The sequence below is a fragment of the Trifolium pratense genome, unplaced genomic scaffold (genome assembly GCF_020283565.1).
Source record: "Trifolium pratense cultivar HEN17-A07 unplaced genomic scaffold, ARS_RC_1.1 scaffold_76, whole genome shotgun sequence".
Lineage (NCBI taxonomy): Eukaryota > Viridiplantae > Streptophyta > Magnoliopsida > Fabales > Fabaceae > Trifolium > Trifolium pratense.
This window is the reverse complement of record NW_025721058.1, coordinates 22,177-29,896: the sequence shown is the minus strand read 5'-3', so window position 1 is coordinate 29,896 and position 7,720 is coordinate 22,177. Positions and strand designations below refer to the sequence as shown.

General features: G+C 35.8%; 1 pseudogene; it reads right to left on the bottom strand.

The window, feature by feature from the left end:
- Window positions 1-581: 581 nt before the first annotated feature.
- Window positions 582-6,578, bottom strand: LOC123901741 (annotated as a pseudogene).
- Between the last annotated feature and the right edge of the window lie 1,142 nt (window positions 6,579-7,720).

Sequence of the window (7,720 nt, the reverse complement as noted above, 5' to 3'; positions counted from 1 at the left end):
TCACCTTGCTTTATGGGCATGAGGAATGGACCGCGGCGGGGGATTATGTTTTTAGGGAAAATAGAGAGATAAGAGCCTTGAAGGATTTGCCTTGCTAACTCCACCACCTTATTCTAACATAAAGAACTAGCTTGAGAATAAAAAAGGACTTGATGTAACGGAATATAAACTACGGTCATGCTAACTAAAAAGAACAATGCCATACAAATTAGTATGATAGTCCATAAATCTTAGAATAGATAATTTTCAAGACTAAACAAGAAAATGGCATACAAATTAATTGCACTTTTTGCAACAGAAAAAGTAGAAAAATTAGAAAGAAGTAACTAATTATGTTGTAATAAATGGCATATAATTTGAATGTCAATTGATAGCCTCGCAATGGAAGAAAGCTCAAGAAAACCAAGAGTCGGGTGATTCTTCCCATTTTCCTGGGGCAAAAGAAGAGTTACTTTTTTTCTCCTTCCATTTTTTCACCCGAAAGAATTCAAACAATGAGTTTTTCTATGCTAAAATCATATTATAAAGTTACAACTACAAATGTGAAAGCATAAATAAGTGAGGTAGATATGGGTACCTTTCTAATTGGAATCATGTATGATTATGTTTGGGATGTGAGAAATTTTAGACCAAGTTGCACTTGTTTTTGTCCGGCATTCTTCAATTAAGAGTGGGCAAATATCGAGTTCTAAGGTACGTAACTTGGTAAGACGAGACATTCCTTCAGGCAACAATGCCAACTCAATACAAGTTATCTCGATATGTTGAAGTGATGAGATGTTGCATATCCAATCTGGCAATGCGTTTAGGTGACAACAATAACCAAACCGGATTTTTTGGAGGGAAGGAAGACAATTCAGGTCAGCTTTCAACCACATTTCATTTTCTTGAAAATCTTTATTTGAAAGATAGGTAATATCAAGATTCTCAAGAGAAGTAGAAGTTTGCAACCAATTTTGTGGAAAATTCTTCGCACCAATAATGGTCTAGTTAATTTTTAAGTATTTTAGCATGGAAATAGAAGTAAAACCAACTGAATATTGTGATGCAGCTATATTTAGTGTTGCTTCTAATATCTCCACACTGCAATCTTTCAAATATAATATCTTAATGGTTGGAAAAGTAGGAATGCAAGTTAACATCAAACACCAATTGATTACCAATTTAGATAGACAAGGAAACTGAGGCAACATGAGATGATATGAAGAGTTAACATCATCGAAATCGTCTCCCATCTTCCTCCATCCCCTCAACTCCTTACAACCACCAATTTGTAGGCTCTCCAAAGATGGAAAAAATGATTCTTTAAGAATAGGCTCTTCATAATATATATACTTCAATTCATTAAGGGAAGCTAACTCAAGTGACTTAAGGAATGGAAGGCGTTCCAACGGTGGGAGATATTCAAAACCTCGGCAACTATTAAGATATATTTCAGTAATATTTGTGAGCGGAGAAAGCCATTTGAAAAATATCATAGCCCCGTGTTGTTGTAAGCTCAACTTTCCAAATCCAACTGATTGTGTCTTGTCTCTGCAGATCCAACCATGAAGTTCAAGGTGTCTCAAGTTGAATAATTTTGTAGAAAGTACATCTTCTTCACTCAAAAACCATTTTATTGTTTGTAAACAAACAAGATTGCTCATAGATTTGGGAAGACTTTCTAGTACATGACACTCCAACACATAAAGACATCTTAAATGCTTCAATTTGTCAATGGAACCAGATCGCTTGCTCAAAGAAAAAGAGTCCAACTTCAAGACGCGTAAGGATTTGAATGTTAAAATAACTGACAATTTGTTTGCACCATATTTTTTCCCTTCAGAGGAAGAATAAAGAATCAAAGTTCGCAACCTACTAGCATCCAATGATTCCAGCAAACAAAAAGCTTCAAATTCCACTGACACATGCAGAGGTCTTCCTATACATCTTCTTTCCTTATTGTCCAAGTAACAACAATCACCACCAGCTACTTGTGTTGCAAGATCGTGCATTAAATCATGCATTTTGAAATTATCTATTTCACCGTATTGATTCATTTTTGCATCTTGGAATAATGATTTCATCAAGAAAATATTCACGAATAGGTTACCAACATCTTCCATGAATTGATCTTCAATTGAACATTCAAGATAACCTTGTGCCATCCATATTTGAATCAATGAATCTTTCCTAATTACCCAATCCTTAGGATATAAAGAGCAATAAGCAAAACATTGTCTTTGTTGAGGCGACAAATTTTTGTAACTCAATTTTAGGACCGGCAAAATGCTATCTTTATCCTCACACAGTTTCCAAAAGTCACCTTGTAAGACATTAATCCATTCCCTTTCTTCACTTTTACTTTGTAATATGCCTCCTAGTGATCTAATGACTAATGGAACTCCTCTGCACTTTACTGCTATCTTCTTACCGATTGATTCAATAGTATTGTTCACTCTTTTGGTATCATTTCCAAATGTGATTTTCTTTAACAAACCCCAAGATTCTTCTGGAATCAAACCATTCAAAACATATGGAACACTTATACCCATTGTACGCGCCACAAGTGTACTACGAGTGGTCGCTAAAATCTTACGGCCTTGAGCACCACACATCAAGTAAGTTCGCAGTTGAGCCCATTTTTCATAACTTTCATTCCAAATGTCATCCAGAACTAACAAGTATCTCTTACCAGTTAAATTTTCACGAAACATATTTTGCAAGTTGTCCAATGATAATGTATCATCAATTTTGTTCTTGATTAAAGACTCCAACATCTTCTTCAAAATAGTTTTGACTTCAAAAGTTTCTGACACACATACCCACATATGCTTTTCAAACAAATTTTGCACTTCTCCATCATTATATACCAACTGAGCAAGTGTTGTCTTTCCCAAACCACCAATCCCAACAATAGCAACCAAGGAGACATTTTGATTTCTATTTGGCTGCCTCAACAAGTTTATAATCTCCTTTTTATCATCTTCTCTCCCAAGAATATCTGATTCTAACACAAAAGAACTAGTTTCCCTCATTACATTGTTACTTTTCTCAACCACCACAATATGTGGTTTTAGATTCAACCCAGACATATCTTTCACCACATCATTAAATTTTTTTTGTATTTTTTCAATCTCATGAGCCATTTTACGGCGAAAAGCAATTCTGTTTGGAGTTAAGGAATGAAGTACCTGCGCCACTTTGTTCTTAGGAGCTTCTTCCATTTTGTGTCGCTTATCTTCAATAACAAATTCATCTAGCAAATCATCTGCAGGATGAAGTACGGTCCTTGAGCCTTCTTACCCAATTCTGTACAGCATGATTTTGTGCTTCTTGTTTGTCCTCAGCATCAAGGAGCACAGCTCTAATAGATTCAACAGTGTTCTTCAGCCTTTCCAATTCACCCATACACCATATATTCGTCCAAATTCATGAAAGGCAGCAGAAGCCAACCTGTCAACAGAAAATTTTGTTCGATGGTCTAGTGGTTGGAAATTTGGATAGTATTCATGCTTAGTTTTTGTTTGACTGCAATCACATGCTTATATCAGTTGCACTTGCAAGATAACTTTTTCTCACTTAAAATAAAGTGTCATGCTATAAAACATAGTGCCCTTGTTACATTAGCGGTGTTAGTGTCCTGTTTTATACATTAGCTGTATCAAGTGTCCTATTTTTTGCATTGAAAATAGTACTTTTTAAAATATTGAATACACAAAATAAATCGCTACATCTGTCTCTTAATATAACACTCGTGCATGCGTTCAAGCAGTCAAGGAATGGCGTTAATGAAGTAATGAAGTCCGCTAATTAGAATCATGCAAATGATCCTCTGATGGAACAATTTCCCCCTGCTCAATGATGCATCTGGAACCAATGTCCCTCTACTCCTGCATTGGTTCAGGCAAGTCAAACCATGCATCTGGAACAGAACGTCTAGATCAAAATTAAGTCATGTCACCGTTATTGAAGCATGTAGTACAAAAGCCGTAGCTCAAATGTTGAATATATTCCCAGTCGTACCTCTTGAATGAAGACTTCAACTAATCATAAGATTCATAAGTCATGCCTATGAAAATCCTTTATTTCGAAGCCTCTTTCTTGGCGCACAAGTCAAGCCTCCGGAGCAAGGTGTATCAAATGTACAACTCAGACCGTACCCCCATGGTACATTACATTTGATAACTAGGCCCTCTTGTTGAAGTGCATCACACACAAACCATTAAAAATGTAGTCTTAGATAACAATGTACAACAACTTCTTAGTCCTTACTACCATTACAGCATCAACAGAGTTTGAATAAAATAGCATTATTAGAAATCAGATAATTTTGAGAAAAATGAAGTAATACAAAATTATTATACAAAATTGGAATTACAACTATCCACCAATTGGTAAGTCAAAAAAAACTATCCACCAAATGGAACACAACAAGAAGATCATACATGGAAAAGATCTTGAACAGATCAATCAGTCTCTTGTATATGTTCAAGCACAATAACATTAACAAGACAAGGAAATTCATCAATAATCCTTCAGGAAATAAAAAACTGCCTTCTTCACGCGATCATGCACCCATATGATCCTCTTCTAATTCCACACTACGTTCACAAAATAACTTAAATCAGTATTTGATAGTCCATACATAAATCTTAGATTATATAATTTTCTGAAGTATAAGAAAAGTAAAGGCATACAAATTAAGTGAACTATTGGTAAGAGAAGAAGGAAAAGTGGAAAGAATATATAAACTGAATTAAATAATGATTTGTCTTTTATACATTAACTAAAATTAAATGATAAGTTGTATCAAATAGGGATATGCTCCAGAGAGACATTTTTTATTAAGCATTCAAACAATGAGTTTTCTCATACTAAAATTACAATTTAAAAATTTAACTTGAAACTACAAATGAGAAGGTATACTAGTAATTTAACTTAAAAATTTAAAAATTTAACAATGAGTTTTCTCATACTAAAATTGCAAAAACAAAAAATTATAAAGCGCGACCAAAAATACTAGTAGTTGTTTTAAGATGATATGGGTACGTACCTTTGATAATACACCGGATACGAATACGGTATTATGATTATATGTTTGGGATGTGAGCAATTTTAGACCAAGTTGCACTTGTTTTTTTCTGACATTCTTCAACTAAGAGTGAATCACCAAAGATTTCCAAAGTATGTAAGTTGGTAAGACGTGACATTCTTTCCGGCAACAATGTCAATTTATTGCAATAGTTTATCTTGATGTGCTGAAGTGGTGAGATGTTGCATATCCAATCTGGCAATGCCTTTAGATCATCACAATAATGAAAGGTAATTTTTTGGAGGGAAGGAAGATAGTTGATGTCATCTTTAAACCAGATTTCAGTTGCTTGAAAATGTTGACTTGAAAAATACACAAACTCAAGATTCTTGAGAGAAGTAAGATTCTGCCACCAATATCGTGGGACATTTTTTACATCCATATAATAGGTTGATTAATTTGCAAGGAAAGAGGAGTGCAACTGATTGAGTATTGTGACGCTGCTATATTTATCTTTGAAGTCCACTGCACTTGCAATGATAATTTCTTAATGTTTGGACAAGTAGGCATGTGAGTCAACATTGGGCACTCAGAAATTTTCAGAAAAGATAGACAAGGAAACTGAGGCAAGAAAAGATGATGTGAAGTGTTAATATTATTGAAATCATCTCCCTTCCTCTTCCATCCCACCAGTTTCACACAGTCCTGTATCTCTAGTCTCTTCAAAGATGCGAAGAATGGTTTGTGATGAATGAGCTCTTCGCAATATATGTATTCCAAATCATCAAGGTCACATAACTCAAGTGATTTGAGGAATGGAAGACATTCCAATGGTGGGAGGTATTGGAGACCTTGACAATAAGTCAGAGTTGTTTCAATAATATGTGTGAGAGGAGAAAGCCATCCAAAAAAATTTCCAACTGGTGTCTTGTCTACGAAGGAAGGTCCAAGTCCTAATATCAAGGTGTCTCAAATTGATTAATTTTGAGACAACTTTTGTAGAAAGTACAACTTTTTCATCCAATCTCACTTTTATGGTTTGTAAACAAATAAGATTTCCTATGGACTTTTGAAGAATTTCTAGTATACAACTTTTTAGTAAGTCAAGAAATCTTAAATGCTTCAATTTTTCAAAGGACACACATAGTCTGACATCTTCAAAATTGCATAGCTTCAAGACACGCATGTGTTTGAATGTTGAAATAATTGACTGTTTCTCTCTATCCAATAATTCATCATCATTAAAAGAAAGCACAATCAAAGTTCGCAGCCTACTAGCATCCAATGATTCCAGCAAATAAAATGCGTCAAATTCAACCCATACATGGACAGGTCTTCCTCGAAATCCTTTTGCGTTATTATCCAAGTAACAACAATCATCACCAGCTACTTGTTTTGCAAGATCGTGTATTAAATCGTGCATTTTAAAACCAATTATATCACCATCTTCATTCAATTTTGCTTCTTGGAAGAATGATTTCATCAAAAAAATATTAACGAATTGATTACCAAGATCTTCCATGCATTTCCCTTCCACTGAACAGTCAAGATAACCATGTGCCATCCACATTTGAATCAACTCATCCTTCTCAAATTCCCAATCCTTAGGAAATAAAGAGCAATAAGCAAAACATTGTCTTTGTTGAGGCGACAAGTTATGGTAACTGATGGATAATTTTCGCAAGTGAACGAATTACCACGTCGTAATAAAAATATCGATCCACAGGGATTGTGTGATCAAACTAGTCGAACGGTGTTCATAGACATTATACAGAAAATACACATAAATTGGGGGTATGTTGAGTGATGAATTGTTAGAAAATGTGCTTTGATATGATGGAAAAGCGAGGTAGAATCATCGGAATCACCTAGTCTATAGCTAAACCACATGCAATCTACTATATCATAGGAATTTACTCAAGTGTTCACAACTGGATCGACAAATTAGTGAATCACAATCTCTTGTCAAAATCCACTCTATTCGTTGTCGATACTCCCCCGATCTCTCGGGCGGAAGCTACCTACAACGAATGATATGACAGCGCGTCGATCGTTCGCTACACTCTATGTCTCAATCTCTCGACCGGAAACACTCGAGTGCTCAATGCAATTCAGTTCAGAAATTAAATCAATACTCTCGCACGTGACTTAACTCGAAATCGTTACAACACTAATAAAGGATCATAAAGCATTAAGAGAAGAATTGCATTAAGTAAACACTGTTACAGAGTAAAACCTTACAATTAAGCAGATTACATGAGATTCATCTACATCCTAAGCTATCCTAGATCCTACCTCCAAGAGAAGCTCAGCTCCTCATGTTGCTTGCTTCGCGTCCTCGCTTCAACTTCATGGCTCGATGATCCATGCTATTGAGGTGCTCGGAGCTATCCTTTGAAGTCCTTGATCTGGATCTTGATGCTTCCAAAATCAAAGAATGGATGAATAATGCAGAATTTTCCAAACCCAAAGCAGAATTATGCAGAAAATATATATACAGAACGCAACCACGCCGCGCGTCAGATCCATCACGCCGCGCGTGGTTGCAAATCCATCAACTACGCCGCGCGTGGTAACAGAATCACGCGGCGCGTGATCAAGTCAGAGAGCATTCTTCATCTTCAGCAAAGCTTCACGCCGCGCGTGGTCCAAAGCTACGCCGCGCGTGGGCAAGTCAGAGAGCAATCCAGTTCCTGCACAAAGGTT